The 7,701-nt window shown below is 43.1% G+C and overlaps 1 non-coding gene across 1 annotated transcript; it reads left to right on the forward strand.

Annotated features, from left to right (window-relative positions):
• Positions 1–396: 396 nt before the first annotated feature.
• Positions 397–469, forward strand: TRNAM-CAU. The gene has a single exon. It is a non-coding gene; the product is annotated as a tRNA-Met (tRNA).
• The last annotated feature ends 7,232 nt before the right edge of the window (positions 470–7,701 follow it).

The raw sequence follows: 7,701 nt of genomic DNA on the forward strand, positions 1-7,701 counted from the left end.
CAGGACTCTCTGTCCCTCTATCCAGGATTTTCTACACAATTCAAACGTCTCCTCCTCCAGGAAGGCCCCCGTCATTGCCCTCCCCCTGCACCCTGGTTTGTGGGTCTCTCTCGCCCTTATCCAGTCCCTAACTCTCTTTGGGTCTTTCTGCGGGGTCCGGCTCTTTAATCCAGCCACTGGATTGATTATAAGCCTCGAGAGGTCAAAGGTGGCACACGCGCGGGCTACGTTGTGCGCATGCGCCCGACCCAGACTAGGGCAGAGGCTGTTAGTTTCGTGTACCGGAGGCAGAGAGGAAAGGGGATAGAGGAACCAGAGCGTCTTTTCTTCACTGAGCATGCGCCAAAGTTCCGTAGTCTCCATTCAATACCCTGAAACCGGAAGGAGCCGTCAGGTGCCTCGTTAGCGCAGTAGGTAGCGCGTCAGTCTCATAATCTGAAGGTCGTGAGTTCGATCCTCACACGGGGCACAATACTTTTGTCTTTCTCACTGAAGAGCCGCATTCACAAGAGGGTAGTTTTTACGTTTCTGTCGGCCTCGCAGATCCTGCAAACCAAGGCAAAGATCCCGGCCTGGCTTTGCAATGGGCAAGAAGAGAATTGTCCTGACCGGGGAGAATCCAGTCTCCACTCGCTCCAAACAGGTGGAAATGAGGAGAAAGAGCATTCCAGGCAAAGGCACGGGGGCAGGAGACCCGCCGAGTTGAATCCATACACGGCTAATACAGAAATAGGTTTTGCATGATTTACACGGGTATAATGGGCACCATCATCTTGTTTGCCTAACTCAATGGATAGAGGAGGGGTTGGAGGGAAGGGGAGAGATTGGAATTCATTAACAAATGCATGTTAGGAGGGAAGGAGGGAGAGGAGGGGGGAAGGAAAAAAGGAAGGAAGGGAGGGAGAGGAGGCAGAGAGCAAGAAAGAGGCGAGAGAGAAGGACGGAGGGAGCAAGACAGGGAAATTTTGTTGCGTGCTACATATTGTGCTAGTTGCTGGTGATACGAAGTCAAAACAGTCCCTGGCCTCAAGGAGTTTCCGTTCTATTGGAAGGGAGGGGTGCGGATTAAGAAGTTTGTAGGAAAGTTAAAAACAACAACAACAACAAAACAACCTAGTAGAGATGCAAAATCAATCCAAAATGAGATCCGGGTGCCAAGGAGAGCGCTGAATAGCCGCCCCCCAGGTACAAGGGTGAATGCACAGATGGGATAAGTTCCCAAACACACCGGGGCTCACCCGGCCGGCCGGGGTGGGGGTGGGGGAAGGAGGCTAGTGTGCAGGAGAGGATCGAGATCAGAGGCAGAGGGTCCGCAGAGAACGCTTCCTTTCCACCCACCGTAGGTGAAAGAGATCCCGTGTTCTCATTCGGTCCTCAGAACCCTTCTCTGACCTGAGTGCTGCAGGAAAAATTATTCAAACTTTACAGATGAAGAACCTGAGGCTCAGACGAGTTAAGTGACTTGACAGTCACACGTCTAGAATCAGAGGGGATAGCTGAACCTCAGATCTCCACCAAATCACCTAGCTTACAAGTCATTAGCAGGGAGATAAGACTGGGGCTCAATCAAATTAGGTGGAGGGAAGTAGAACAGGAGACGTGGGGAGTGCCGGGAACGAGCTGAGCAGGGATGATCAGTCTAGGAGGTGGCACTTAAGTTGGGTTAAATCCAGGATAATGGTTTGCAAGGGAAGGAAGGAAATCTCTTGCTCAATTTTAGAACTGAGGAGCAAATAGAACTGAGAATGCCCCCAACAGAAGTCATTCTATTTTTCTTTCTAACCCTTCCCTCCCACTCTTCCTCCGCCCTTCCCCATATCTGCTGTCACCCAGGTTCCCAGCCTTGGGGTCCTCCATCGCTCTTCCTCATCCTCTGCAGCCCATCAGTTTCCAAGTTCTGTAGTTCCTACCACCGTGACCCATTTTATTTCTGCACTGTCCTCTTCTTTTGAGTCCTCTGGCCCTTTATCATACCACTAATTGTGCCCTGTTAAGTCTTAGCCTTGGATTGTTCCCACCACGATGCTTTTGCTCCTACACTGGTGCTGAAGAAATGAAGGTGGAGAAATTCATGTCACTTTTCTGATGAGGTCCACTATAAATTAATGTTTTATAGCCTCAACTGGGCCCTCACTGCTGCTAGGCAATCCTATTATCCCTCCCTTGATCAACTCACTATCCCACTCTCCACAGGGGCTCTTTCAAAACTTTTTGTCCCTCTTCAGACCTCCTGTGCCTTCTCTTCCCATTCTCTCAACTAAGAAGCTTGCCTTGTATTTTACAGAAAAAATTGAGGCCATTCCCTGTGAACTTCCTATTCCCTTCTTATCTCATATCATTTTGTCTTCTGCCCTTCTCCTTCATTCCTCTTTTGCATCAAGAGGTGGCCATTCTTCTTGCCAGGACAAACCCTCCACTTTCACAAATGATCCCACTCCATCCCTTCTTCTCGAACAGATTGCTCCCTGCCCCTATCCCACTCTTCTCCACTTTCTTACTTATCTTCAATTTCTCCCTCATCCTCAAAAAACCTTTACTTGTTCCACCCATCCCCACCAGCTGTTATCCCATAGGAAGATCCCATATGAACTGGTGCAGAGTGAAGTGTGCAATATTAGAATAATTTCTACTCTAACATCAATATTAAAAATGAAAATTTTGTGGAGTTTTAGAAATCAAAAATGAAATAAGCAGAGAGAGCACAATTTATACAACACTAAAAAATCCCCCAAACCTTGAAAGCTATAAGAATTATTATTAATACAATGACCAGCCATCATTCTGAAGGGCTGATGTTGAAGCATGGTCTTCACCTCTTGACAGAGAGGTGATGGACAGACACAAGCCTCAGAATAAGACATGTGTATGTATGTGTTTATATATCTGTATGTGTATATATGTGTATAGTCATTGAGGGAATTAGTTATACTTCACTGTATAATGTTACAAGGAATTTGTTTTTCTTTTTTTTTTTCTCTCCCAGTGGGGCTGTTGGGGAGGGGGGAAGAAGGAAAAAAAAAAGCTTTCTGTTATTTAAGAAAAACAGAGGGGGTTACCTCAGATGTGGAATGTTGGCTGCACTTTTGGATAAGATCCCTGTATCATTAGTCTTACTTAAGTGTTTTACTTTGTTGCAAGAGCCCTCTCACAAAGTGGGGGCAATCTGCAAATGTCTGTAATATAAAAACAAAACACAGCAATAATTAAAAGAACAAGTGGGTGGCTAGGTGGTGCAGTGGATAAAGCACCAGCCCTGTATTCAGGAGGACCTGAGTTCAAATCTGGCCTCAGACGCTTGACATTAGCTGTGTGACCACTGGCAAGTCACTTCACCCCCATTGCCCCACACACAAAAAAGAACAAAATAAATCTAAGTTGTGTCCCCCCTTCCCCATAGAATGTAAGTTCCTTAAAGGGTAGGAACTTTCTTTCTTTCTTTTTTTTTTGTTTGGTCTTTGTATATCTAGCCCAGCATAGTGCCTTTCACATAGTAGGTCCTTCATAAATATTTTTTAAAATTTTAATTGAATTATTAGTTCCTCTGCTTTTGGCAGTGAGATCTCTTAGTAAAAGTCCTGACAATTCAAATTCCTCATAACTACCCTATTATTTTTTCCATCAGCTGGTCTGTGGTATGCTATTATCAGAATGGGGGAGGGGTTAGAAAGGGCTGTGACTGGGGGGAGATAAGGCACCGAGCCAGTAGCAACAGCATAATACAGCTGGCTGTAGTGTCAGAGGAAGTAGCATTTAAATTCTGCCTCTGATAAATTACTATTGTTGTGACCTTAAGCAAATTGCTTCACCTTTATAGGCCTCAGTTTCTTTTCTCTGTAAAATGGGAAACAAGACTAGATGATTACTGAAATCCCTTCCAGAACTATGATCTTCACTCAACTCTTCTCCACCATCCTTCTCCCCTCAAGTGCCTATATTTCTGATCCAGGGGGCAGCTAGGTGGCACAGTGGATAAAACACTGGTCCTGGATTCAGGAGGATCTGAGTTCAAATCCAGCCTCAGACACTTGACACTAACTAGCTGTGTGACCCTAGGCAAGTCACTTAACCCCAATCACCTCACTTAAAAAAAAAAAAGAAAGCTAAAATTGTTTTTACATGTAATTAGAAAAAAAATTACAATATAATACATGGTGAAAAAGAGAGGACCTTCTTAATATACAATGCTAATTTTCCCTTCCCCTTACCTATACCAACCTTTCTTTTTTTTTAATAGTATTTTATTTTTCTAATTACATGTAAAGACAATTTTTAACATTCATTTAAAAAATGTTGTTTCAAATATTTCTCCCTCCCTCTTCTCCCCCCCCAAAATAGTAAGCAACTTGATATAGGTTATATGTGTACAATCATATAAAATATATTTCCATATTAATCATGTTGTGAAAGAAGAAACAGACCAAAAGGAAAAAAACCACACACAAAAATAAAGTGAAAAGTAGTGTGCTTTGATCTGCATTCAGACTCTATTTGTTCTTTCTCTGGATGTTGAGGGCATTTTCCATTATGAGTCCTTTGGAATTGTCTTGGATCATTGTATTGCTGAGAAGAGCTGTCATTCATTGTTGATGATTGAAATATGCTGCTATTATTGTGTATAATGTTCTATTGGTTCTGTTCATTTCACTTTCCATCAATTCATGTAACTCTTTCCAGGTTTTTCTGAAATCTGCCTACTCATCTTTTTTTTTTTTTTTTTTTGAGTGAGGCAACTGGGGTTAAGTGACTTGCCCAGGGTCACACAGCTAGTAAGTCTTAAGTGTCTGAGGTCGAATTTGAACTCAGGTCCTCCTGACTCCAGGGCTAGTGCTCTATCCACTGTGCCACCTAGCTGCCCCTGACTCATCATTTCTTAAAACACAATAGTATTCCATTATATTCATGTACCACAACTTGTTCATCCATTCTTCAATTGATGGGCATCCTCTCAATTTCCATTTTTTTTTGCTTCCTCAAAAAGAGCTGCTATAAATATTTTTGTACATGTGGGTCTTTTTCCCTTTTTTATGATCTCTTTGAGATACAGACCTAGTAGTGCACACCAACTTTTCTGATTGAAGAAGCATACTCTTCCAGAGCCATATTGGCACCAAATCTCAATAGATACCTGGGAAGACAAATTCACTTCATTTCATTGGGATATCTGATTCACCATGTTTGCTACCCCTATGTAGTACCTTTGGATGTAAAGATCTGAAACCATAGGTTTTACTTTGGGGCCCTTGGATTTTTGCCTCCTATGATTTTTCTGGGGGCCTCTACAAGCTATTTTTCCTACATCCTAACTATTCTTTATGGCATCTAAGGTGGTAAATATACATACCTAGCTAGTTTTCACTTTTCTATCTTCCTTTTTAATTTAAAAACCTTTTAATTAGATTTGCAAGACTCTACATCAATACACTTTTTAAAAAATCAGCTCTTCTTAGGTGCAGTCCTTCCCTATATTTAAGCTGTAGCCTTGCAAACCCATTCTCAGTCACCACTTCATTGACAACTAACATTTATTAAGTGCTTTCTGTGTGTAAAGTACTATGGTGAAGTAGATAGTGTTGGGCCTGGAGATGGATAGGAAGACTTAGTTGTGTGACCCTGGGCAAGTTACTTTGCCCTGTTTGCCTCAGTTTCCTCATCTGTCAAATGAGCTGGAGAAGGAAATGGCAAACCATTACAGTTTCTTTGCAAGAAAACCCCAAAATGGGGTCACGAAGAATCAGACATCATTTCCCCCAAACTGCCCTTCTTTTCTGAAGTTCCTTCCTTTGATTGGGAATAGTAATGCAAACATCACTTGTTCTAAGTTTTTATTTTCTTCATTAGTGGACTTTCTTAGAAGACAATTCCCCTTAGTAAAGTTTTTGATTTCTTCTGGTAGCATCATTTGTGCCCACACGAATCATCAGAAGTTGGAGGAGTTATCGGCTTCCATAAGCTTTGGGACACTCTTGCTTATATATCCTATACAGTCAATACAATAAGTAGACAGCAGCCCTCTTCATTGATAACAATAGCTAGGATTTATATTGTTGGATTTGAACTCAGGTCTTTCTGACTCCAGACTGAGCACTCTTTCCCTCTGTGCCACTTAGTAGCCTTTAATAACATGAATGAGAATACTCATACTCCCTACCTTTCATGGGTGTTAGGAGAAAAAGTGATTTGTTATGCCAGAAAGTGCCATAAAAATGTGAACTATTATTACCTCACAAGGTATCCTAGGTGGATAGAGACTGGATAGAGGGTTGAACTTGAGTTTATTTATTTATTTTTTAAAACGTTTTTAAGTTTTACTATGTCAGGCGCTGACTTTTTTGTTGTTGTTGTTTTTGGTGAGGCAAAGGGGGTTAAGTGACTTGCCCAGGGTCACACAGCTAGTAAGTGTTAAGTGTCTGAGGTCACCTTTGAACTCAGGTCCTCCTGAATCCAGGGCCAGTGCTCTATCCACTACGCTACCTAGCTGCCCCTGAATTTGAGTTTAAATACTGCTTCAGACATTTAATAGCTGTGTGACTCAGTGTCTGTCATTTAGCATCTCTCTTCTTCATTTTCCCCAGTTATAAAATGTGGAGAATAATAGCACCTACTTCCCAAGGTTGTTATCAGGATCCAATAAGATAATATTTGTAAAGCATTTTTGCAAATCTCAAATTGCTAAATAAAGGATATTTCTATTATCCTTTTCCATACTTGGATGGTTCTATTAGGAAGTCCTGCATGGGTGTGGTCAATAGTCAGTAAATATCTACTAAGTGCTTACTATGTTCCAGGCATTGTGCTGGGTAAGGAAGCTGAAAAAGGGTGGGGTTGGGGAAGAAGGAATGAAGATGGAAGATGAAATTGTTGTTATTCATCTTTCATTCTTCCTTTTTTTTTGGCAAGGCAATGAGGGTTAAGTGACTTGTCCAGGGTCACACAGCTACTAAGTGTCAAGTGGCTGAGGTCAAATTTGAACTCAGGTCCTCCTGAATCCAGGGCCGGTGCTCTATCCACTGCGCCACCTAGCTGCCCCCTCATCTTTCTTTCTTGAATAGGACTAATGACATCATGGCTGATGTCTTGACTCACGCATGAATTGGATTTAAGTGAGGCAGAGTTGCACGGAGTTGTCAGCCTCTTTCTCTCTTCCTTAGTCACTGAGTCCAGTGGCAGGACAAAAGTCAGGATGATGGCCCAGGATGCAGTGGATAACCGTGGTGTCTTCAGTGTCTGACCAAGCTCTAAGCACTTCATAGCAGCTGCTTCATGGGGCCATTGGAACAAATTGTCTTCATCCCCCCATTCCACCAGGGGAAGCTTTCACATACTTGGGGTAGACACCCCTCTACCTCACCAATGGGTCTGAGGCCTCTTGGTTACCCTCAACCTGGTTTAGTCCATGTGCTGAGACGGCTCATTGGGGTGTGGCCCCTCTGCATGCTATGGCTTCTTGGAGCTATAGGTGAGAGTTGGGTGAAGGTGGACACAAAGGTGGATGAGCAGGCCTGCAAAGTGCTCAGCAAGGCCTCTCACCAGAGGTGCTAGTCTTCCCTGAACACCCCAGACACCCTGGAAGATGGGATATCAAGTACCAGGAACTCCAGGTAGACCAGTGTAACCAGAATACAGACGGGGAAGAGTAATGGAAATACTAAGCCAGCAAAGGTAGGCTGGCTGGAACCAGACTATGAGGGGCTTTATTGGCCA

The sequence above is a fragment of the Dromiciops gliroides genome, chromosome 1, assembly GCF_019393635.1.
Source record: "Dromiciops gliroides isolate mDroGli1 chromosome 1, mDroGli1.pri, whole genome shotgun sequence".
Taxonomy (NCBI): Eukaryota; Metazoa; Chordata; class Mammalia; order Microbiotheria; family Microbiotheriidae; genus Dromiciops; species Dromiciops gliroides.